This window comes from Macrotis lagotis, chromosome 7 (assembly GCF_037893015.1).
Source record: "Macrotis lagotis isolate mMagLag1 chromosome 7, bilby.v1.9.chrom.fasta, whole genome shotgun sequence".
NCBI classification, from domain to species: domain Eukaryota; kingdom Metazoa; phylum Chordata; class Mammalia; order Peramelemorphia; family Peramelidae; genus Macrotis; species Macrotis lagotis.
Genome location: NC_133664.1, coordinates 212204540 through 212229613, shown reverse-complemented (window position 1 = coordinate 212229613; position 25074 = coordinate 212204540). Strand labels below are relative to the sequence as shown.

The 25074-nt window shown below is 33.8% G+C and overlaps 1 protein-coding gene across 6 annotated transcripts in view; it reads left to right on the top strand.

The window, feature by feature from the left end:
* CNTN1 (contactin 1) overlaps positions 1–25074 on the top strand; it is a 363209-nt gene that overhangs the window by 79961 nt on the left and 258174 nt on the right. The window contains exon 1 of one of the 6 annotated variants that reach the window (XM_074194738.1): positions 19246–19822. The exons of 4 other annotated variants lie outside the window; for them this stretch is intronic. The gene's annotated coding sequence lies outside the window, so the exon portion shown is untranslated. Of the gene's footprint in view, positions 1–19245; positions 19823–25074 lie in introns of those variants that run through there. One more of the 6 variants, XM_074194745.1, reaches the window with a different exon arrangement.

Sequence of the window (25074 nt, the reverse complement as noted above, 5' to 3'; positions counted from 1 at the left end):
TAATTTTTCTGGGTAGTTGATTCTCAGTTGTAGTTCAACAGAGTATTCCAAGTCTTACAAGTCCTTAATGTAGATGCTTCCAAATCTATGTAACCTTGACCATAGCACAATGATAATTGAATTGTTTCTTTCTGGCTGCTTGAGGTATTTTCTCTTTGGGAGAAAATTCCTGGGAGTTTTGTGGTGGGAGGTGATTGACAATCTTTTTTTTTTTTTCTTGAGAAACTCATTTATAACTTGCTTGTTTTTCTAAGGTAGGGTTATTTAAGTAATCTATTTTTCCTGTTAATCTAGGGAGTATATAATGTGTGAATATTCTTCTATTTCATTTAGACTGTCAGTTTCATTGAAATTCAGTTCAGCAAAATGGGACCGAATAACTGCTTTTATTTCATATTCACTATTTATGAATTTGCCCTTTCAATGTAGATACTGATAATTTGATTTTATTATTTCTTTTTAAAAATCAAATTAGCTAATGATCTATTTTATTGATTTATTAAAACAGACTTCTAATTTCATTTATTAATACAGTGGTTTTTTTCTCTTGTAGTTTTATTAATCTCTACTTTAATTTTTCCAAGATTGCTATTTTGTTTTTTTTTTATTTTAGAAAGGTTTTATTTATTTTGAGCTTTACAATTTTTCTCCCAATCTTGCTTCCCCCCCACACACACAGAAGGCAGTTAGTTTGTCTACATCATTCCCATGGTATGCATTGATCTAAGTTGAATGTCATGAGAGAGATATCATATCCCTAAGGAAGAAATATAGTATGAGATATAGTAGGATTGCATAAGAAGACAATTTTATTTTAAATTAAAGGCATAGAAAGTCTTTGGTCTTTGTTCAAACTCCACAATTGTTTCTCAGGATAAAGATGGCATTCTCCATTGAAGATATCCCAAAATTGTGTCTGATTGTTGCCCTGTTGGTATGAGCAAGTCCATTAAGGTTGATCAACACTCCCATGTTGCTGTTAGGGTGTACAATGTTCTTCTGGTTCTGCTCATCTCACTCAGCATCAGTTCATGCAAATCCTTCCAGGCTTCCCTGAATTATTCCATCCCTCCTGGTTTCTAATAGAACCATGACATAATGACATATATATATACCTGTTAAGCCATTCCCCAATTGATGGTTATTCCCTCAGTTTCCATTTCTTTGCTACCACAAAGAGAGCTGCTATGAATATTTTTGTTACAGGTGATGTTTCTACCCCTTTTCATAATCTCTTCAGGGTATAGACCCAGTAGTGGTATTGCTGGATCAAAAGGTATGAACATTGTTGTTGCCTTTTGGGCATAATGCCAAATTGCTCTCCAGAAAGGCTCAGCTCCACCAACAATGCATTAGTGTCCCAGATTGCCCACATCCCTTCCAACATTGTCCATTGTCCTTTCTGCTCATATTGGCCAGTCTGAGAGGTATGAGGTGTTTTAATGTGCATTTCTCTAATAATTAGAGCAATTTTTCATATGATTGTGGATTTCTTTGATTTCTTCATCTGTAAATTGCCTTTGCATATCCTTTGACCATTTGTCAACTGGGGAATGGCTTGTTTTTTTTTTTTAAATTGACTCAGTTCTCTGTATATTTTAGAAATGAGTCCTTTGTCAGAAACACTAGTTGTAAAAATTGTTTCCCATTTACTACATTTCTTTTGATCTTGGTTATAGTGGTTTTGTCTGTGCAAAAGCTTTTTAATTTAATATAATCAAATTATATAGTTTATTTTTAATGGTGTTTTCCATCTCTTCCTGGGTCATAAATTGCTTGCCTTTCCATAGATCTGACAGCTAAACTATTCCTTGATCTTTTAGTTTGCTTATAATATTGTTTTTATGTCTAGATCCTGTATCCATTTTGATCTTATCTTAGTAGAGGGTGTGAGGTGTTGGTCTAATCTAAGTTTCTTCCATACAAACTTCCAATTTCCCCAACAGGTTTTATCAAAGAGTTTTTATCTCAATAGCTGAACTTTTGGGGTTTATCAAAACAGCAGATTACTATAATCATTTCCTGCTATTGGACCTAGTCTATTCCACCAATCCACCACTCTATTTCTTAGCCAATACCAGGCAGTTTTGATGACTGATGCTTTATAATATAATTGTAGCTCTGGTAGGGTTAAGCCACCTTCTTTTGTACTTTTTTTCATTAAATCTCTGGAGATTCTTGACTTCTTATTTCTCCATATAGATCTACTTACAAATTTTCTAACTCATTAAAGTATTTTTTTGGAATTTTGATTCGTAGGGCACTAAACAAGTAGTTTAATTTTGGTAGAACTGTCATTTTTATTATATTTGCTCAGCCTATCCATGAGCAGTTGATATTTGCCCAGTTATTTAAGTCTGATTTTATTTGTCTGAGAAGTGTTTTGTAATTGTTTTCAAAAAGTTTCTGAGTCTGCCTTGACAGGTAGACTCCCAATTATTTTATATAGTCTGAAGTTACTATGAATGGGATTTCTCTTTCTAGCTCTTTCTGCTGCATCTTGCTAGTCATATGTAGAAATGTTGAGGATTTATGAGAGTTTATTTTATATCCTGTGACTTTGCTAAAGTTGCAAATTATTTCTAGTAGCTTTTTAGATGATTTTTTGGGGTTCTCTAGGTATACCATTGTGTCATCTGCAAAGAGTGAGAGTTTTGTCTCTTCCTTCCCTATTCTAATTCCTTCCATTTCTTTTTCTTCTCTTATTGCCGAAGTTAACATTTTGATATTGAATAGTAGTGGTGATAATGGGCATCCTTGTTTCACGCATGATCTTATTAGGAATGCCTCTAGTCTATCCCTGTTGCATATAATGCTTGTTGGTGGTTTCAGATAGATACTGTTTATTATTCTAAGGAAGAATCCATTTATTCCTAAGCTTTCTAGTGTTTTCAGTAGGAATAGGTGCTGTATTTCATCAAAAGCTTTTTGAGCACAAGATTGTTATATTGGTCTTTCATCAGACATTTTTATTTGATTTTTCATCTGATTTTAAAGAAGTTACATGCCCAATTTGTTGAACTCTTTTTTATTTTATTGATATAAGCAGTTAGAGTTATAAAATTTTCCCTGAGGACTGCTTTATCTTCATCCATGAATTTTGTTACATTGTCATTATTTTTATTATAATTCATCAATAATTTCTATGACTTGTTCTTTAACCTACGTATCCTTTTTTATAGCGTTTTCTGCCAGTTACCTGTAGGTATAGTTTTCAATATGCATTTTTGTAAAATCTTCTTGCTCTTATCCTTCCTTCCCCTCTCCCAAGACAGCAAGGAATCTGGTATAGGTTATATATGCACAATCATGTTAAACATCTTTACACAATAGTCATGCTATGAAAGAAGAATTAGAACAAAAGGGAAAAAATAGGAGAAAGCAAGAACAAAATACACATTTTTTTTAAAAAGTGAAAAGAGTATGCTTTGATCTACATTCAGGCTCCATTGTTCTGTCTCTGGATGTGGATAGTATTTTCCAATGCAAGTCTTTTAGAACTATCTTTGATCAACGTACAGTTGAGAAGAGCTGATCATCACACAATGTTGCTGTTACTGTGTACAGTGTCTCATGGTTCTGCTCATTTCATTTCACGTCAATTTATGTTAATCTTCCCAGTTTTTTCTAAAATCTGCCTTCCCACTAATTTCTTATGGAAAGATTCGTCCCATTATAGTATGAATGCCTCATTACATTTATATACCACAACTTGCTCAGCCATTCCCCAATTGATGGGCATCCCCTCAGTTTCCAATTCTTTGACACCACCAAAAGAACTGCTATGAATATCTTTGTACATATGGATCCTTTTTTATTTTGGGGGGAATACAGACTTAATAGTAGTATTTCTGAATCAATGGGCAAACACAATTTAGTAACCATTTGGGCACATTTCCAAATTGTTCTCCAGGACATTGGATCAAGTCACAACTCTACACACCAGGGTATTAGGGATCCAGTTTTCCCACATTCCCTCCAATATTTATCATTTCCTTTTTCTGTCATATTAGCCAGTCTAAAAGGTATGAGGTAGTATCTCAGAGTTGTTTTAATTTGCATTCTCTAATTAATAGAGACTTAAATTTTAGACAATAAAGACAAATTTTAGACTTAAACAGAGACTTATTTTTATATGACTATAGGATAGCTTTGATTTCTTCATCCATAAATTGCCTCTTCATATCCATTGACTATTTATCAATTGGAGAATGACTTCTATTCTTATAAATTTTATTCAGTTTTAGAAATGACCCCCTCATCAGAAACACTGGTTTTAAAAATTGTTTCTCAGGTTTCTACTTTCCTTCTAATCTTGGGTATATTGGTTAATTTAGTTTAATGTAACCAAAATTATCTGTTTTGCATTTCATAATGTTCTTGATCTCTTACTTGGTCATAAATTACTTTTCTTTCCATATATCTGACAGGTAAAATTATTACTCACTTTTTGAACTTGAGACCAATTCACATTCCCCTTCAAATATAGGCATTTTGCCATTTTCTCCTTCTTAGTTTAGGTTTTGATCTTTCCCAAAGGAGACAAATCTTTCCTGAAGTCCTTTTAAATTATCTTAAACTGGGAAAATTGTTTCACTCTGTCTTTTTATGGATTTGGGGAGGTCTGATTTAACATTGTTTCTGAAGAAAACTGTGGAGAGTTCAGACAACCTCCTGATTTCCCTCTACCATCTCTGCTCCACCTTCTTGCTTTTTTTGCTCCACCTTGGAAATATAAGATGACACATCTAATGGGCTTTATATTCCTTCTTATATTAATGTGTGAGGGAGAGGCTGAACAGAGTTCAGTTGTTTTAGTCATGTTAGATTCTTTATGATCCTATTTGGGGTTTTCTTGACAAAGATACTTGGAGGGGTTTGCCATTTCTTTCTTCCATTCATTTTATAGATGAACAACTGAAGCAAACAGGATTAAGTGACTTGCCCAGTATTACACAGTAGGTGTTTGGGGACAGATTTGAAATTAGAAAGATATCTTCCTAACTTCAAGTCCACCTAGCTGCCCACATGACTGACAAGAGTGAGAAATTAGGAACTCAAAAATTTAAAAACAAATGTAAAACACAATTCATTAAAAAAAATGAATATTGAAACATGAGTCAGATTGAGTCACTCTGTAATAAGAATAGATAGAAGGCATAGAAGTCAGAGACTAGCTATTGTCTGCATGGGGTGTGAAAGGCTCCTGGACACCTTGAAAGATTATGGTTTTTTTAAGGTAGCTTTCCACTGTTTTATTAGGCATTACAATGTGAAGATATATAAACTAGCTTTTTTGTAAAATTTTAATTACCTTTGTAGTTGCATCTGGGGAGATGGTGATTTTTGAGGTGGTAGCTGAAATTTTGCAGAGAAACAACTCATTCTGCCATGAGGTTATAGTAAACAAATTCTTTTATACTAAATGGCCAGCTTGCAGATTCTTGAACTTTCTGATATATCTCCTTCCCAAATATCCCTGATTGAAAGTTTGTCCTTTATTTAACCATAGCATTTCCCCTATTACTCTGCTGCCTTTTCTTTCTTATTAAGAAAAGGCTAGTGATTCATTTTGTAAAATGTGAATTCTGTATCATTATACTTTCAGAAGGTTGCTACTAGTTTACGATTATTTCTGCAAATGATGCTCCCTTTTTTTGCCCAACAGTCACTTGCTTAATAGTCTTCTAATCTGACAATTAATCCTTAGAAAGATTGTGGCTACTGGTGGAGGTATAATTGGAAGCTGTTGTGACTGAATTTCAGTCTTTAATCTTTAAGTCCCCCTGCTGAGCATGTGGCTTGATTATCAGTCTCAGCAGTCTTCAACAATCTGGACACCATTTTAGTAATTTAAAAAAAAATCTCTTTTCTATATCATAATTCCCACAATGTGTGCTAATATTGCATATATATGTAACAGCTTGAAACAAAGCTTCTGGTGGTTCAGGCTGAATTAATTTTGACTTTTTTAAAAGTTGTCTAATCATTATATTTGGCTTCAAATCTTAATAGAAAGACAATGTTGTTATCTCTCTATAACAGTATGTTGTAGACCCATTTTTGAAAGTTTAGGAATGGGAAAATGGTGGCTAGAGCAAGAAACATAAAGGCATGCCTGCTAAAAAATAACAAAACAAACTAATTAATTTAAACTTATTTAATCATTTCTTGGAAGGTGAGGAGTGGTATCCAAAGTTGAGTAAAGGAGAGAAGAGTTGGTGGTGTGAATATAGAAACAATCATAATTCTTGTGAATAAAAACTGAAGAGGCAAATTTTCCAGGTATTGATAATCAGCAAATTGATTAGGCCAGCCAGGAAGCAATCATTGTCAGGGTTTCTCTTGGTAACCAAAGATGTCAAGGGAAACTCTGAAATACCTTAACTCAAGTGTGTTCCTTTTGACAGGAAATCCCTAACAAGTGAAATTTGACCCTGACTGAGGGAGTGAGCTAGAAAATCTTTAATTCCTCCTGCTGAGAATGTGATTTGATTATCAGTCTCAGCAGTCTTCAGAATCTGGGCATTTCATCTAAACTTCTCTGGTTAAGTTTTCTCCTTCATGAACTGGGTCACCCCGAATTCCAAGGAAAGGGATAAAGGACAGGAGATTTTTCCCTCAAAGAAGAAACTTAGTCAAACTGGTTCTGTTTATATCCTAAACATAAATCAGGTTTCCCAGTTGAGTGGGGTCCCATCCCAACTTCAGAGACTTTTCTAGTAGTGGGATCTTAACAAAAATAGAAGGAAAAAAATGGATTCCCTAATCAAGAAGTAGTTATAAATATAGTAATATAATATTAATTTCTCTTAGTCCCCCTTTTAATTCACTGAGAGACAAAGATTCCATCAATGAATTACTAACTGGTATGGCACTTTATAAAAAAAAGGCTTTTTTTAAAGATGAGATTTAGATACTTTAACATGATGGGAATAATATGTTCTAATGACAATATAAAAAGAACAAAAATTAATGCCATACACACTGTTTGAAAAAATAAGTTAAGAAGAGATTCCAGCAAATTCCTTCCATGATATGAGTATGAATTTGATATCTAAACCGGGAAGAGTCAAAAGAAAGAAGGTAAACAATAGATCAGTTTCTCTAATGGATATTGATGTAAAATTTTAAAATAAAATATTAACAAGGAGACTAAAAGTTATATGACCAAGCAGAATTTATGTCAGGAATACAGGACTATTTCAAAAGTAGGAAAATTATAAGCACAATTTACCACATTAGTAACAAAACCAACAAAAATAATGACTATTTCAAAAGATGCAAAAAAATCAAAAAACAATGGAAAAAATGGAACTTTCTTTAAAATGGTTAAGTTTGTTTAATTGTTCCTGACTCTTCATGACCCCATTTGGGGTTTTCTTGGCGAAAACACTATAGTGGTTTGTTATTTCTGGCCCACTTTACGACATCGAATTGAGGCAAGCAGGATTAAGTGACTTGCTCAGTCGCACGGTTTGTGTCTGAAACCAAGTTTGAACACTGAAACATGAACCTTCTTGACCCAGAACTGAATTCTAGCCCTCATAGAAATATGTAACAATATATAGAATTATAGAAATTAGTTTTTAGCAATACAAAGTAATTATTAAATATTCACAGATTGTCCTCTTAAGAATTCCTCTACAGTCTCTATTTAAATATGTAAGGTTAGCCATTAGCCTTCAATCAATCACTGAATAGTTAATGTGTTTGCTGTTGTTACTACAACTTCCCTTCCAAAGTGCTTGGTGGAAAAGAAAAGACAAAAACAGTCCCTTGAACTATACAAACCTGCCTCTTGCATCTCTTCAAGGTAAAACAACAAACCTTCCTGTAACATTCAAAGCTGTAAAAACAGCTAAAAAGTAAAAAATTAAAACAGCAAAAAAGCTAAAAAGCTTTCTTAAAATAAATTTCAAAGAATTCAATTAGCATGTGCTTTGAGAAGCCTGGAGTAATCATACCTGCCCTTCAGAGACTGATTGGCCTTTTCAATAGAGGGATCTTAATAAACATAGGAGGGAAAGTATGGATCATTAATGAATAAGTAGTTAATAAGATAATGGTATAATATTTATTTCTGTCTCCTCAGAGAATCACTTCTAGCTACCTTGTCCTCCTATTCCTTAATCCACTTACCCCCATAAGAGTCCTTCCCTTACATTTCACATGTTCCAAAATATTCATAGCTGCTCTTTTTGTAGTGGGAAAGAATGGGAAATTGAAGGGATGCCCATCAATTGGGGAATGGCTGAACAAGTTATGGTATATGAATGTTATGGAATATTATTGTTTTGTAAGAAACCATGAATGGTCAGACTCTAGATAAGCATGGAAATAACAACAGCATTGTTAGTTGATCGACCTTGATGAATGCAAGTCTTAGCAGGTAAGAGAGCTAGGATAACGCTAGTAGAGCAGCTATGGACAATTCTATCCCCATCCAGAGGAAGAAAAACAAAACAAAACAAAAACCCTACAGAATCTGAATGAATAATACATTCACATTTTTAAAATTTCTCTTATGTAGTTCTTTCCTGATTCAAGATGTTCTTTCTTTTCCCTTAATTCTAATACTTCAAACTGAAAATGATTAATATGTATGCATGTTAGAACATAAATGTGTATGTATAATATTCACCTGACTGTCACTGAGGGGGCATGGAGAAGGAAATTATATAACTTTAAAATATACATATATATGTGAATGAAATGTTGAAAATATTGCATAAAATGTATTTGGAAAAATAAAATATCAATTGAAATTTTTTTTAAAAAAAATCCTTTCCTTATTCCTTTCCTCTACCCTTTCCCCTTCCACTCATTTTTTAAATTTAGAAGTCTTTTATACCCTTCTAAATATATATGTTGTTCCTTCATGATGAGAGTAAGGTTCCAGCACTACCTGCCCTTCTCCCATTGTTTCTTCTGTATCAGTCCTTCCTTTCATGCCTCATTTATATAAGATAATCATTCCTTTTTATCTCTCCCTACAGTTTTATTTTTTTAGAATCACTCTATCATACCCAGCACAGCCCAAGACTTCCTTTCAAACTACCCAAATACTAATTGTTATGAGTACTGATAACATTTTCATGCTTAAGAAGTAAACAATTTGGGGGTGGCTAGATGGCAGTGGCCCAGGAATCATGAGTACCTGAATTCAAATCCGACCTCAGACACTTAATAATTACCTACCTGTGTGGCCTTGGGCAAGCCACTTAACACCATTTGCCTTGCAAAAAACCTAAAAAAAAAGTAAACAATTTGACCTTATTGAGTCCCTATTAATTAATCTTTCATGTTAACCTTATATTTCTCCTTTTGAATTTTGTTGAGGTTTCCATTAAGCTCTGTTGTTTTTGTCACAAAACCCGAAAAGTCTTTTAGTTTATTAAATATCTATTTTTTTAAAATTCAGGAGTAAACTTTGCTGCATATGTTAATTTTGTTTGCAACCCCAGCTCTTTTGTCTTTGACATAGTATTCCAAGACTTATGGTACTTCAGTGTAGTAGCTGCTAGATCTTGGGTAATTCTAATTATAATTCCATGATATTAAAATTTTTTTTCTTATTACTTGCAATAGTTTCTTCTTTCCCCTGAGAGCTTTGAAACTTATCTATGATATTCCTGTAATTTTTTTCTCCTGGGATCTCTTTCAGGTGATTGATGGATTTTTCCCCCCTAGCTCTGCTTTGCCTTCTTGCCCTTGACCTTCAGGGCAATTTTCTTTGATGATTTCTTGTAATGAAGATTGTAATTTCTTGTAATGAAGATCTTGCATGAAGATTCTTTTTTTGGTTTGTACTTTCCAGGTAGTCAGACCATCATATTATTTTTCCTTGATCTGTTCTACAGAGAAGTTTTTTATGAGATGTTTCACTTTCTCTTCTATTTTTATTTTTTTAATTTTGTTTTATTATTTCTTGGTGTTATTTTTTAACACTATTAGTTTCCCTTTGCCCAATTCTAGTTTTCAAGGTATTATTTTCTTTTGATTCTCCATCTCCAGTTGATCGATTTTCTTCTCATAATTTTCTTGGATTGTTCTTATTTTTCCTGTTTTCTATGATAATTCTTATTTGATTTTTTAAAAAATTATTTATTTAAGGCAATAGGGTTAAAGGATTTTCCCAAGGACACACAGCTAGGCAATTATTAAGTGTCTGAGGTCAAATTTGAACCCAGGTATTCCTGATTCTAGGACTGGTGCTCTATCTACTGCTCCACCTAGCTGCCCCTTCTTATTTGATTTTTAGAGTCTTTTTAAAAGTTCTTACAAGAACTTTTTTGGACTTGGAATCATTTGACAAATTTCATTGAAAAATGAATTTTAACTTCTCTATCTTCCATTGAAAATGAACCTCAATCTTCTTCATCCCCATAGTAACTCCTTTGTTTATTCATTTTTATTTTTAGTCAATTGTTTTATTTCAGCAGGTTATTATCACAATCAAATTCTAGTTACAAGATGGGGGAATGATGTCCTCAAGGTTCTTTTTACTGTTGTTTTCTGAGGCAATGTCTTAGCTCTGCCTTATTTACTCCTCTCTACTCCAAAGTCATAGCTAAGTCCCTCAGCTATGCTGTTACACAAATAATCTTGTTCCCTGTGATCCTTCTAGTGACTGCAAACTATAACTGTTCTCTCTGCCTTGGAATGGAAGAAAGAACTCTGCATACAGCCAAAAGGGTTCCCACCCCTCTGCTACCACACTCACTAGGCATTTGCTGGCTCTTTCTCCCCAATGGTAATAATGCAGGACTATGTTAGCTGTGCTTGGTATCCCTTGACAATGGAAGGTGTTTGCATTTCACTCAGGTCAAATCTTGACCCCCCGGAGGTTATGTCTATCCTGGAATCTTCTCATGTTATCGTTGGAGTACAATTGCTTTACCCTGACTCTTGTTTATTTCTATTGTTTTACATTCACTCTGAGAAGAACTTAGTTTTTAGTGGAGGGAATTTGGAGAAGAGAAAGTTTTCTGACCTACTCTTATTATCTTCCTGGAATTTTTTTGAGCTCTAAATTCATTCCCTTCCTCCCCTCCTTCCTTCATTGAGAATGTAAACACTTATTTCTCAAAAACTGATTCAATTCTCAATATATTTAAAAATCATTTTTTTTTAGGTTTTTGCAAGGCAAATGGGGTCAAGTGGCTTGCCCAAGGCCACACAGCTAGGTAATTATTAAGTGTCTGAGACTGGATTTGAACCCAGATACTCCTGACACCAGAGCTGGTGTTTTATCCACTACACCACCTAGCCGCCCCCAAAATGATTTCTTTATCAGAAAAATGTGCTGTAAATTTTTTCATGGCTATGATTGCTATATTATTATATTACTATATATATATATATATGCACACACACACCATATGTACTTCCATTTTATTTTCCTCTTGTTTATTCTACTCTCTCTTTCCTTTTTACCATGAACATTCTCTTTTTAAAAAAAAAAACTTATTTATTTAAGGCAAAGGGTTTACGTGATTTGCCCAAGGTCACAAAGCTAAGCAATTATTAAGTATCTGAGGTTGAATTTGGACTCAGGTCCTCCTGATTCCGGGGCCAGTGCTTTATCTACTGTGCCACCTAGCTGCCCCCACCATGACCATTCTCAAAAGTGTTTTGCTTTTCATCTCTGAGGTACAACCTCACACCTCTCAGACTGGTCAAATAACCAGAAAGGACAATGATCAATATTGGAAGGGATGTGGGAAATCTGGGACACTATTACATTGTTGGTGGAGCTGTGAACTCATCCAACATTTCTGGAGAGCAATCTGGAATTATGCCCAAAGGGCAACAAAAATGTGCATACCCTTTGATCCAGCAATACCACTACTGGGTCTATAACCTGAAGAGATAACAGAAAAGGGTAAAAACATCCCTTGTACAAAAATATTCATAGCAGTCCTGTTTGTGGTGGCAAAGAACTGGGAATTAAGTAAATGTCCTTCAATTGGGGAATGGCTTAACAAACTGGTATATGTATGTGATGTAACAATATTATTCTATTAGAAACCAGGAGGGACAGGAATTTGGGAAAGCCTGGAGGGATTTGCATGAACTGATGCTGATCCAGATTAGCAGAATCAGAAAAACATTGTACAGACTAACAGCAACATGGGGGTGATAATCAACCTTGATGGATTTGCTCATTCCATCAGTGCAACAATCTGGGATAATCTGGGGCTATCTGTGATGGAGCATACCATTTGTATCCAGAGAAAGAATTGTGGAGTTTGAACAAAGAATAAGGACCATTACCTTTAATTTAGGGAAAAAACTGATATCTTATTATGTAATCTTTATATTTTATTTTTCTTCCTTAAGGATATGATTTCTCTCTCATCATATTCAACTTTGTAAAGATTAATAGACTGCCTTCTTTTGGGGGTGGGGGAAGGGAAGCAAGATTGGGGGGGGAATTGTAAATCTCAAAATAAATAAAATCTTTCTTTAAAAAAAAGAATCACGAAGACAGACCCTGAAACAGGAAAAAAATAATATCCACATAGATAAGATCAGTTACATTTGAACATTTTGGAAAGTATCCTTACCTATTTACAAGTTTTATTATAATAGAAGAGAAATTTCTTGAGACAGAAACTATTTTCTTTTTGTCTTTGTATTGGAAGCCCTCAACTTGTACTTTGCACATAGTAAGCAATGAATGCAGGTTTATTGAATTGGATCTTGCTTGTATATTTGACATTTGGCTCTCAGTTATAAATAGAATTTAATATATTCCCAGTTGGGTTAAACTTAGTATCCTGGGCAAAATATTTAATATTTTATAGGGAAAATGTGAAATTATATTTTACTGTAAATCCTACATAAAGTGTATATTATATCAAAAATTATTCCGTGTTCATTGTTAATAAAAATTTTTTTAAGTGTTTTGCTTTTGACTTTTACCTCTCCTTACCTCTTCTCCCACTTACTTCTCTTATTTCATTCTCTTCCTACTTTAATATATGGCAAGATAAATTTCTATATCCAACTGAGTTATTATCCACTCTGAGTCAATTCCAATGAGAGTAAGATTTCATATGCTCTCCCCTGCCTTTTATTCCATCTTCCCCTCCACTTCAAAAGTTCTTTTGTGCCTCTTTTATATCATATAATTTAATCCATTCTATGTCTTTCTTTCCCCTTCTCCTAGTACATTTATTTTTCTCATCCCTTAATTTTAATTTTTTAAAGAATCATTCCACCATATTCAACTCATGCAATGCCCTCTTTCTTTGTTCACTCCTTCTAATTGCCCTAGTAATGTAGAGGTTTTTAGGAGTTACAAGATTCATTTGGGAAAATGGGAATGCAGGATTTTAAGCAGTTTAATTTTCAATCCCTTATGATTTCTTTTTCCTACTTAGCTTTTTATACTTCTTTTGTTCCATATATATGAAAGTATTCAGCTCAGGTCTTTTCATCAGGAATGCTTGAAACTCCTCTGTTTCACTGAATATCCATCTTTCCCTCTGAAGGATCATACTCAGTTTTGCTTCATAAGTGATTCTTGGTTGTAATGCAGGTACTTTTACCTTCCAGAATGTCATTTCAAGACCTTGGATTTTTTAATATATTAGCTGCTGAATCTCTTTTATTATTTTGACTGTGACTCCATGATACTTGAATTGTTTTTTTCTGACTACTTGTAAGATTATCTCCTTGACCTGGAAGCTCTGGCCATCATATTCCTGGGTTTTTTCATTTTGAGCTCTCTTTTAGGAGGCCATCAGAAGATTCTTTCACTTTCTATTTTACCATTTGGTGCTAGAATATCAGGGCAGTTTTCTTTGCTAATTTCTTAAAATAGCATTTTTATTGTAATTTTTTGGTAATGCAATACTTTTTAAAATATTTCTTTTTACTGTTATAATAGAAATACAGTTCTCAATAGTTACAAGTATCTTGTATGGAATGTAAATAGTTTAAATGTAGAGATATAAACAGTTTAAACTTACTGAAAACATTTTATTTCTGTCCTGTTTACTTTTTCCTGCTTTTCTTGAGTCTTCTGTTTAGATTTTCCATTTAGCTCTGATCTTTTCATCAGGAAAGTTTGAAAGACCTTATTCATTGAATGTCCAACTTTTCATCTAATGGTTATGCTCACTTTAATTGGGATGTTGCTTTTTGGTTTTAATCCAAGCTCCTTTACCTTCTAGAATACCCTATTCCAAGCTCTCCTTTAATGTTGAAGCTTCTAAATCTTGTGTTATCCTAACTGTGGTACACTGATTTGTGATTGTTTCTTCTTCTTTTTTTTTTTTGGAAGGCAGTGGAGGTTAAGTGATTTGCCCATGTTTACACATGATTGTTTCTTTATGGTTACATGCAGTATTTTTTCCTTGACCTGATAATTCTAGAATTTGACTACAATATTCCTTGGAGTTTTCATTTTGAGATTTATTTCAGGAGGTGATTGGTGGATTCTTTCCATAACTATTTATTCTCTGGTTCTAGGATGTAAGGGTATTTTTGCTTGACAATTTCTTAAAAGATGCTGTCCAGGCTACTTTTTTGATCATGACTTTCAGGTAGTCCAATAGCTCTCAAAATATTTCTCCTACATCTGTTTTTCCACTGGACTATGTTTCTTTCTCTCTCTCTCTCCTCTCTCTCTCTCTCTCTCTCTCTCTCTCTCTCTCTCTCTCTCTCTCTCTCTCTCTCTCTCTCTCATTTTTGCTAGGCAATGGGGTTAAGTGACTTGCCCAAGGTCAGTCACACAGCTAGGTAATTATTAAGTATCTGAGGCTGAATTTGAACTCAGATACTCTTGGCTCCAGGGCCAGTGCTCTGTCTACTGTGCCACTCAGCCACCCATATGTTCCTCTCTTTACTGCATACAACAGACTTTTCCTGTCTGTCTTCTAACTTGTCTTGAGCTAGAAAATTGTTTCACTATGTCATTTTGTGGGTTCTGCCTTTCCAGAATTTGTTTTGAAGTATTGTTTCAAGTTTTTTTTAAAGGATTTTTGAGGAAAACTCAGATGATTCCCTGCTTTTCCTTTACCATCTTGGCTTTGCTCCTACAGCTATTATTTTAATTTTGCTGGCTCAAACCTTACAGCTCTAATAAGAACATCACATTAGAGACCTTAAGACTAGAGAACCTATACTTTTCCATACTCCTTTCTGCTCCTTTTGGTTATGAATTTTATTTTTCCAGTGTAGATAACTTATAAAAGCTAAGACTAAAAGTATCTTTTAAAATAGTCAGTGACTCACTCTACCATCATTTAACTTCTGATGTTCATCTCTTTCATTTTTACCTCAGATTAAAAGTCCTATAACAGCTTATTACATACTATAACTGACTTGGGATTTAAGCTAAGGGAATTGTTAGGTTGATATATTGAAGGAATTCAATAAATTCAAATTTTCTAAACTAAAATATACTCTATTTGTGTCATTATTTATTCAAGTTACTCACTTTAACTGCTTGTTTTCCCCCTAGGAAGATGATATCTAATGATTTAATTCTTAACAGAAACACATAGCCTTACATCACTCTAGACAGGTCAGAAATGAAATGACCTAAATGATATTTAATTTGTTCTAATTGTAACCCAAGGTTGTGATGAAGTGTATTCCAGATGGTATTGAATGAATGAGTTGTCTAAGTAAAACAAATTCAAGGACACCCTAACAGCAACATGGGAGTGATGATCAACTTTAATAGACTTGCTCATACCAACAGGGCAACAATCAGGCACAATTTTGTGGTGGCTGTGATGGAGAATGCCATCTGTATCCTGAGAAAGAATTGTGGAGTTTGAACAAAGACCAAGGATTATTACCTTTGATTTTAAAAAATGTTGTCTTATTATGTAATTCTGCTATATCTCATATTATATGTTCTTCCTTAAGGATGTGATTTCTCTCTCATCACATTCAACTTAGACCAATGTATACTATGGAAATGATGTAAAGACTAGTAAACTGCCTTCTGTGGGGGGGTGGGGGAGGGAATTGAGATTGGGGGAAAAATTGTAAAACTTAAAATAAATAAAACCTTTCTGAAAAAAAAATAAATTTGAGTAGTTCTACTTTGAAAATTGGCAAATATTACACATTAGGGTTTGATCTATGGTTTTTCTGATTTTCTACATTTATGAAAGTAATGGAGACAATGTTAACCATGCACATTAAATTTAAAAGTGTCCATGATTAATTTGGAAATATATTTAACATACATGCATAATCTCTATTAGATTACTCACTGTCAAGGGGAAGAGGGAGGGAAGGAAGGAAGAGAAGGAGAAAAATGTAGAACTCAAGAACTTACTGAAAAAATGAATGTTGAAAACTATCTTTATATGTTGTTGAAAAAATAAATAAATTTATTGACCACCCCCCAAAAAAACATATTCAATTATTAAGCATGTTCAAAGGAACATTCCATTACACCTTCATGAGACCACTGTTCTCAAATCCTCTTCAGACTCATGTAATTCATTTGAATTGTGGAGAATAATAAATATATAAATGTTAATCATATATTAAATAAACCCCACTTCAATGAAATAATTTTAGGTAATTTAATTGGGATAGTATTGAACATAAAAATTGATTTAGGTAAAATTGTCATTTTATTATATTGGCCCTATCTATCCATGAACAATTAATATTTCTCCAATTACTTAAATCTTATTTTATATATATACATTTTTTTACAATTTTGTTTATATAATTCCTGGTTTTTTGACAGGTATACTTGCAGATGTTTTATATTGACAAGTTTTTTTTTATTTAATAGGGTTTCTCTTACTATCTCTTTTTGTTTATGATTTATAGGAATGCTGATAATTTGTGTGGATTTTCTTATATCCTGCTACTTTGCTAAATTTATTTATTGTTTCAATTATTTTTTTAATTGAGTCTTTGGGATTTTCCAAGCATATATCATAATTTCATCTGCAAAAAGAGGTAACATTATTTCTTCATTCCTTATTTTTTTTTTTTGATTTTTCAAGGCAATGGGGTTAAGTGGCTTGCCCAAGGCCACACAGGTAATTATTAAGTGTCTGAGGTCAGATTTGAACCCAGGTACTCCTGACTCCAAGGTCGGTGTTCTATCCACTGGGCCACCCCATTCCCTATTCTTATTTCTTCTATTTCTTTTTCTCATTTCTTTTGCTAGGATTTTCAATAAAATATTGAATAATATTGTGGTGGACATCTTTCTTTCATACCTGATCTTACTGGGAAGGCTTGTGGATCATTATCATTGCAAATAATGCTTGCTAATCATTTTAGATAAATGCTTATTTTCATCAATTTAATGAAAAATCCATTTATACTTATACTTTCACATTTTTAAAAAATAGAATATTGTACTTTATCAAAAGCATTTTCTGCATGTATAAATATAATCATATAATTTAAAAAATGTGTTATTGATATAATCAATTATCTTAATAGTTTTCTTTATGTCAAACTATCTCTACATTCTTGGTATAAATCCTACTTGTTCATAACATATAATTGTTGCAATATATTATTATAATCTTTTAGCTAATTTTTTAAGGTTTTCTACAACTATTAGAGTGGCTAAAATGAATGAAGGGACAAATGTTGGAGGGGATGTGAAAAAATTAGGGCACTAATTCACTGATGGTGACAATGTGTGAACTGATCCAACCATTTTGGAGAGCAATCTGGAATTATGCCAGTAATTAAACAGCTTCTATCCTTTGACCCAGCAAAACAACCAAAAGGTCTTATTTCCAAAGATGATTAGGGAAAAAGGAAAAGAATCTATATATTCTAAAATATTTAATTCTTTGTGGTGGCAAAGAAATGGAAATTGCAGGGATGGCCATTAGTTGGGGAATGCCTGAACAAATTGTGAAATTGTGATATATGATTGTGCTATAAGAAATAATGCTCTTGTTAATTTTTGAAAAATATTGATAAAATTTCATGAAATAATGAAGAGCAAAATTAGCAGAACCAAGAGAATGTTGTACACAGTAACAGCAATATATTTTAAGAATAATTTTGAACAACTAAGTAATTTTGACTATTACAAATACCTAAGTTAACTACAAAGGACCTATGAAAGAAAAAACTATCTGCACCCAGGGAAAGAATTGATAAACAAAAGTATGTATAGAATGATTCATATATATATATATATATATATATATACACACATTATACACATACATTTCTTTCTGTTGCCTCAATTGGACAGGCAGGAGGGAAAGAAGAAAAGTTGAAAAGCAAAATTTGCTTAATAACCTTACTATATAGTTATATTATTTAAATTATTAGTAAGTTGTAGATAAAAGATTTTCAGTTTCATGTGGATTCATTTTTCCTACTATGTCATGGAAATGCTTATTTTAGTTCTTAAATTATTTCATAAAATTATTTTCATTTATTTCATAAATTGTTTCTTAAAACTGTAACTTAGAACTTCTCCAATCTCTCTTTAATGAAAATATATATAGGGGGTATCTAAGGTGGCTCTATCCCTTGCTATGTGACCTTGGGAAAGTTACTTAACCCCATTGCCTTGCAAAAATAAAATCAAAATAAAAAAATATATTTATATAGTATATTCATGTACGTACATATAATTATTTCAGTTGTGTCCACTCTTCATTTTCTTGCTGTTTCATCCTCCAGATCATTTTACAGACGAGGAACTGAGGCAAGTAGGGTTAAGTGACTTACCCCTATCACACAGTCTACAAGTGTTTTCTTTCTGACTCCAGGCTGTACCACTTAGCTATCCCTAAGAGTATATAAATATAAACATTTGTAAACAAATGTTACATATATGCAGGTACATGTATGTATATAAAAATTTGCAAAGTTGTGCATACATATGTATATACAAAGATTACAAGTATCAAAAGACATGGAGCAGGAAATACAAAAAGCTGCTGACTCTATTGGACTCTCCAAAAGAGCCTCCTCTAACACTGATTAACAAACAGGACTGGGAACGATGGATCATTGAATTGACACAACTTTCAACAGTATATAATATATATAAAAACGTATATACATTTGTGATTATATATACATACACTCCATTTTTATTGGTGAGTATAAAATCACAAGAATGGATATCACTGATTTGGATATTTATTTTCAAGGTTTTTTCAAACCCAGGTTAAAGAAGTATACTTTTTCTTTATATCTCCAGCTATAATATATAAACCAAAATAAAAATTTACAGCAGAAAAATAAATGTCTCTGTACATTCTTAAAATATTTTCAGTTGGGTGTTCAGAATTTTTTTTAAACTGAGTTCCCATTTTTGCATGTTTGTGTGTATATGAGATAATATAGCTCAGATGGTCTCTGCAGAGGATATTGAAGATGGTGGTTCTAACTAGCCCTTCCCTCCTACCTGGGGATTCAAATTACAAGCCTTGAAGGCCGATTTCGTTTTCCTTCTAGGATTCCTGGATTTAGAACGGCGAGGGGCAGCAGGAATAGATTTCTGGGCAGTAACTGCAGACTCCTGGGCATTTTCTCTACTTCCCCACCCATTTAAACCCCAGTCAGGGATTCGAGTGATATCTCCTACGTCCAATCAGAGGGAGAGACTTTTCCCTGGCCACCGCCCTGCTCACCCTGTGGCCCCCAATAACAGCTCAGAAAGATCGGGTTTATGCAGTCAAGTAGCTAGGGAAGGATCGCCCGAGGGCGATAGCACTGAGGGAGGGACTGGGCTGAGATCTGGGTGTGGAGGATGCTCTCTACTACATGTTTGTGGAGGAATTGAAGAACCTGTCGACTACATAAAAGCTGTGCTGCAGAACGAATGCCCAGCGTTCAGGTAAAGAATCAATTTTTTTTTCCTTCTCTGTTGATATGCTAAATAATGCGTATTTTCCTGCAATCATTTCCTTTCCAATCCTTCCTCATTGCCTCCCCTCTCTATATTAATTAACTGTAAACCTGATTGAGTTGCATGAGTAGGTTTTATTGAAAAAAGCCTAAATTATGAATTGTTTGAGGAAGCTGAGAGGAGAGGAGAAAGGGAGATATCGTAGCTTGTGGGAATAAGGACAAGGAAGGGCACTAAATACCCCCCTCAGGAGACGGCAATAAAACTGAAACCCTGAACTGAGTCAACTTTCCTCTCAGGTGCAGCAGCATCAGATGCCTGTGATTTGTCTGGGAAATCTATGCTAAGCTGGGCTGAAGAGGAACGGGGATTTGCAGAAGTGTCAGTGATAGGGACACAGTGTACTGGCCTTCTTCAATCTGACAAATTTCCTCTTCTCCTCTTTGCTCTATTTTCCAAAATGAAAGCTCAATATTTACCCCAGAGGAAGAGGAGAGAGAGAAAACGGTTCTCCACTCATTTGCCTCTTTTTTCCCAAAATTCAGCTACTGAAAAAAATCGGGTGTGGTAGTCCGGAACTAGTTTCTTCCCCAGACACGCACTGCAAGCTCTTAGATATTTTTTTTTTAATGCGTGTGCATTAACTAAATAGGTATTTCTGCTCAAATCACACCATTATCCAGAACTGGCTGATGTTTTAGCAGACAGCAGGGAGGAGAGAGCAGATGGATCATCTTACACTGCTACCTTTTTCCTTCTTGTCTGTTGCTGTCCATTATAAACACACTTTCCGTAGGGCTACAGGACAGAAGTGTTTGACCATGGGGATTCCGGAAGAGTTAATCAATCATGGTTTGGTGGGCAAGAAGGCCTTTGGCAGACTCTCAGATGACTGCAACTGGGTTGTACAGATCGGCCCTGTGGCCATTTCTGTTGGTGTCAGATTGCTACAAGCATTAGACACCTTGGATGTTGCAGGGAAAACATACTCTGAGTCATTCTCCAGGAATTTAAGATACCCAAATCTAAGAGTTCTTGCATACAATGCTTGGGAGGGATGGGGGTGGGGAGAACAAGCCCAGTTCTCTCTTCATTCCCCTGAAATACAGAAATTCAGCATGTGCATAGATGTAAATACATCTATGGCACAGAGCTATAGATAACTCACACATGCCCAATCCAAACCTTGGTAAAAGGTCTGTCAGCCTTCTGAAGCAATCTGAAGATAAACAGAGAAGAGGCAGATCAAATTTTGCAGAAGGAAAATCAGAGAAGATGGACTAATAGTATGGCGGGTGATGAAATACTGACTGAAAGGAAAATAAGCTGAATTGTTTTTTGTTGAATTGCAATATAGTACTTTTAAATAACATGGTTAAGCTAATTCTTCTAGAAGTTATCTAATATTTATTTTTCTATGTTCACTTCTGTTTTTGTGTCAAAATATATGTCTAGAAATGATCATTACTTGTAAAATTACTTATTCAAAAGCAAAACTGTTATATTAACAGCTTTAGGGACAAATATGATATTCATGATTTTTAAAGGCTCTATTTACTTTTAAGAGAGTCTTAGAAGTGTTCAGGATCTCAGAGTGGGAGAGCTACCCTCCCTCACCCATGACTAAAGGTAGGGTAGGAGAGGGTGTCCAGATATAGTAGACTAGAGGTGAAATCCATCTACAATATTTGCTTGTGTATAAAGTATTTAAAGGTATTCTATTGGAAGCTTCATCTCCTAAGAAACTGAATGTACATTTTATTCATATTATTTATTCTTCCAATACTCTGTGTTCCACAAATATTGACTTTTTGTCAATTAACTAATTGACTCATTTTCATTTTTCATTAGGTTAGATTCCAAAATTTTGCATGATTGCTGATATCAATTTGGTACCAATACTATTGTACTTTTAGAATCAATTATTCATACTTAACCCATATAAATTCTTATTAAATGATGAGTGTTTATGGGGGGAAAAGCTGTTGTGCTAGTAAATATTACACTATTACTATGTTTTTCATTATTCTTTACTCATGAATGACCTAGTATTATGGTATTAAGGTCAAGGACTTCAGGAAATTTTTTCTGTTGATTTCTTCCCAGTCTTTATGTTTCCAAGAAGATTTTATCACAAAAAGCAGGGCAGGGAAATTGACCTATGAAGTAACAAAGCAGACCTATAGCTAACTTCTGGCAGAGCTTGCCTAGGCTTCTAGGTCAAAGTTTCTAAACTTAACTTCATATTGTAAGATTTAATAGTCTTACACATACTTGGATTGTCTGATAGTTTTTATTCATCAGTGATTATGATAATGTGCATTCATATAACATAAGCATAAATATAGTCGGTTGAGATGGGCCTTTGTTTTTAGGGAAAAGCTTGGTTACTATCCTTCTAGCACACTGTCCATCTGTAGTGTCTATCCAAGTTATGTGTACATATGAGCTAGATCAATGAACATCATAATCTGGACAATAAACATCCTCTTGTTTTTCCTGTGTGGATTAGGTTGAAATCTTTGGTTGTAAATTTCATTTAGAAGGGTTTGTAATGTTCTAAGGCTTAATGTGAACAACACAATGGCATCTTCAAACAAGAAAATTTGCAGGAATTCAACATGCAATGGGAATCCCTCTTCTTTTTTGGTCTCTGCATTGGACATTTTTGGTGGCAGTGGCAGACTTTCTGACAATCATCGGTCTCTCTGATATCTCCTTTAATATTACTAATAAGACTATGAAGTAAAGGTTTTTATGCTGCTTTTTTGTCAAAGAATATTATATAATGTTAACATTTGCTCAGAATCACCTAGTTGGATAAGTTCTTTAGAGCTTTATTTTTCTATACACTACAGAATCAAATGCTTTATATAATCAACAAAAAATAAGCACAATGTGGCCTTGTATTCTCTATACTCAATTGTATGACTGTAAAGCTTGTATGATTATGTTTGTAAATGCCTTCATCTTTCTTCTTAAATTTTCAACAAAAATGCTCTTGATACATGTGAAAATAATCCTCATAAAGATTCTGTGGAGGCAAGAAAGTAGACATAACTTTTGGCAATTAATCTTTTTTTTTAACATTTTTCTGATTACACCCACTCTTTTGATACATCCTTTCTTTAAAATACATCTAGAATCTATCAACAACCTATGTTAACAATCATTTAATAAGCATGAACCAGATTCCAAGCCCAATGTTAAGGCACTAGGAATACAAACACAAAGAATGAAAAACATTGTACTCTCAAAAAAAGTATATTCTCTCAGGGGAAATAAAAGGTCCATATGTAAACTTGTGAATAATAAATATGAAATAATTAAGGGGTAAGGACACTAGGAGTTGAGGGAATCAGGAAGGATTCATGGAGAAGGTTGTACTTGATCTCACAAAGAGGTGGGAGATTCAAGGGACACATTGGGCTAAATAGTTTTAGATTTGACCAATATAAATGACTTTATCTTTTCTTCACTATACTTATTTGTTACAGGGAAGGTTTCAAAAATTTTGTGTAGAACAGTAAATGAGAGGAAAAGAGAAAGAAAAGCAATAAGAATACAAAAAAAAGAAAAGAAAAAAGAGGTTCAACTTATTTAAAAATTCACAGAAGAAAAAAGTTTCATAGATAGACATGTAGAACATCTTTGGAATTAATAAAGTAACACATTGAATTCATTATATTATTAAGAATAAAATGCAAGGAACAAAGATTTGTGTTTTCTTCCACAATAATATTTTTCTCATCATTGTATATGAAAATGCTCATATTTGATGACTTTTGTCAGGTGCAGAGTAATAAAAAAGATATAGTTTTATAAAAGAAAAAAAATGATGATACTTGAGCTCCATCTTGAAGAAAAAGAGGGATTCTGAGGTGAAGGGAAAGAGAGAGAGAGTGAATTCCAGGAATGAGTATGTCCTGTTCAAAAGCACATAGATGAGAGATGAAGCCTAGTGTGAGAGGAATAGAGAAAAGGCCAATTTGCTTATATCCCAAAGTGGAGGAAAGAAAGTAATATATATTGAAGACAGAAAGACTGAGACCATACATGAATTACTTTAAAAGCTAAACAAAATTTTTATTTTATTTTAGAGGTAGTAAAGGAGTTTATTGGGTATGAGAGTAACATGATCTAATTGGTCTAAGAAATTTATTTGAGCAACTATGTGAATAAGAATCTGGAGTGGGGTAAACAGAGGCAATCAGTTAGGTAGAGAAATCAATTAGGTAACCATTGCAATAAACTATACAAAAGTGATGATGTCCTAAATTAAGTGCTAAGTTAGAGTTAAGTGCTAAGTAAGAGTTAGAGAGGAGAGGACAGTGTAGGAGATATTGTGGAAACAGAAGAGGCAAGGTTTGATATCTGATTGAAAGACTGGAAAAATAGTGGTACCTTTAATGAAATTGTCAAATATTTAATTAATGCTAGTGTGTGCTTAACTCTGTACTAAGTACTAGCAATGCAAAGAAATGCCATAAAACAGTGCATTCTCTAATGGACCTCACAGTCTAATGGAGTTAAATCACATGCAAACCTCTGAGCAATGAAGTCAAATATAGAATAAACTGGAAGTATTAGGGGAGTTTAGAAGAGGAAGGAATTGGAGGAAAGAATTCTATTTTAGAAATTTTAATTTGACATGTTTCTGTGACATGCATATTGTGAAATATCTAAGGCAATGGAGAAACTGGAGTTAAATGTTTGTGTGTATATAGATATGTGTATATGGATCTGTCTATAGTCTTTTGGGGGGGTTGAAAGGTAATGGGGTTAAATGATTTGCCCATGGTCACATAGCTATGTAATTAATAAGTGTCTGAATCTGGATTTGAACTCAGGTCCTCCTGACTTTAGGTTTGGTGTTCTATCCTCCATGTCATATGTATACAGTCTTGACATACATTCAAGACATGAATGCTGAGAGGACCACCAAGAGAAATCAAACAGAGAAAGAGATCCCAGGTTAGATTCTTGTTGAATACTGTAAAGTGATCATGATATGTATTGATGATCTAGCAAAAAAGATTGAAAGTACAAGTAAGATAATTAGAAAGATAGCAGTGTAAGGAAAATCAAGGAAGAGAGTATCTAACTGGGACAGTCAACAGGCAATGCATCACAAAGGTCAGGGAGCATAAGAACTGAGAAAAGTTAAACAGATCTAGGGATTAAGGTCTATTTACTTTGGAGAGAGAACAGATTTAAGTGGGTGATGAATTTGGAAGCAA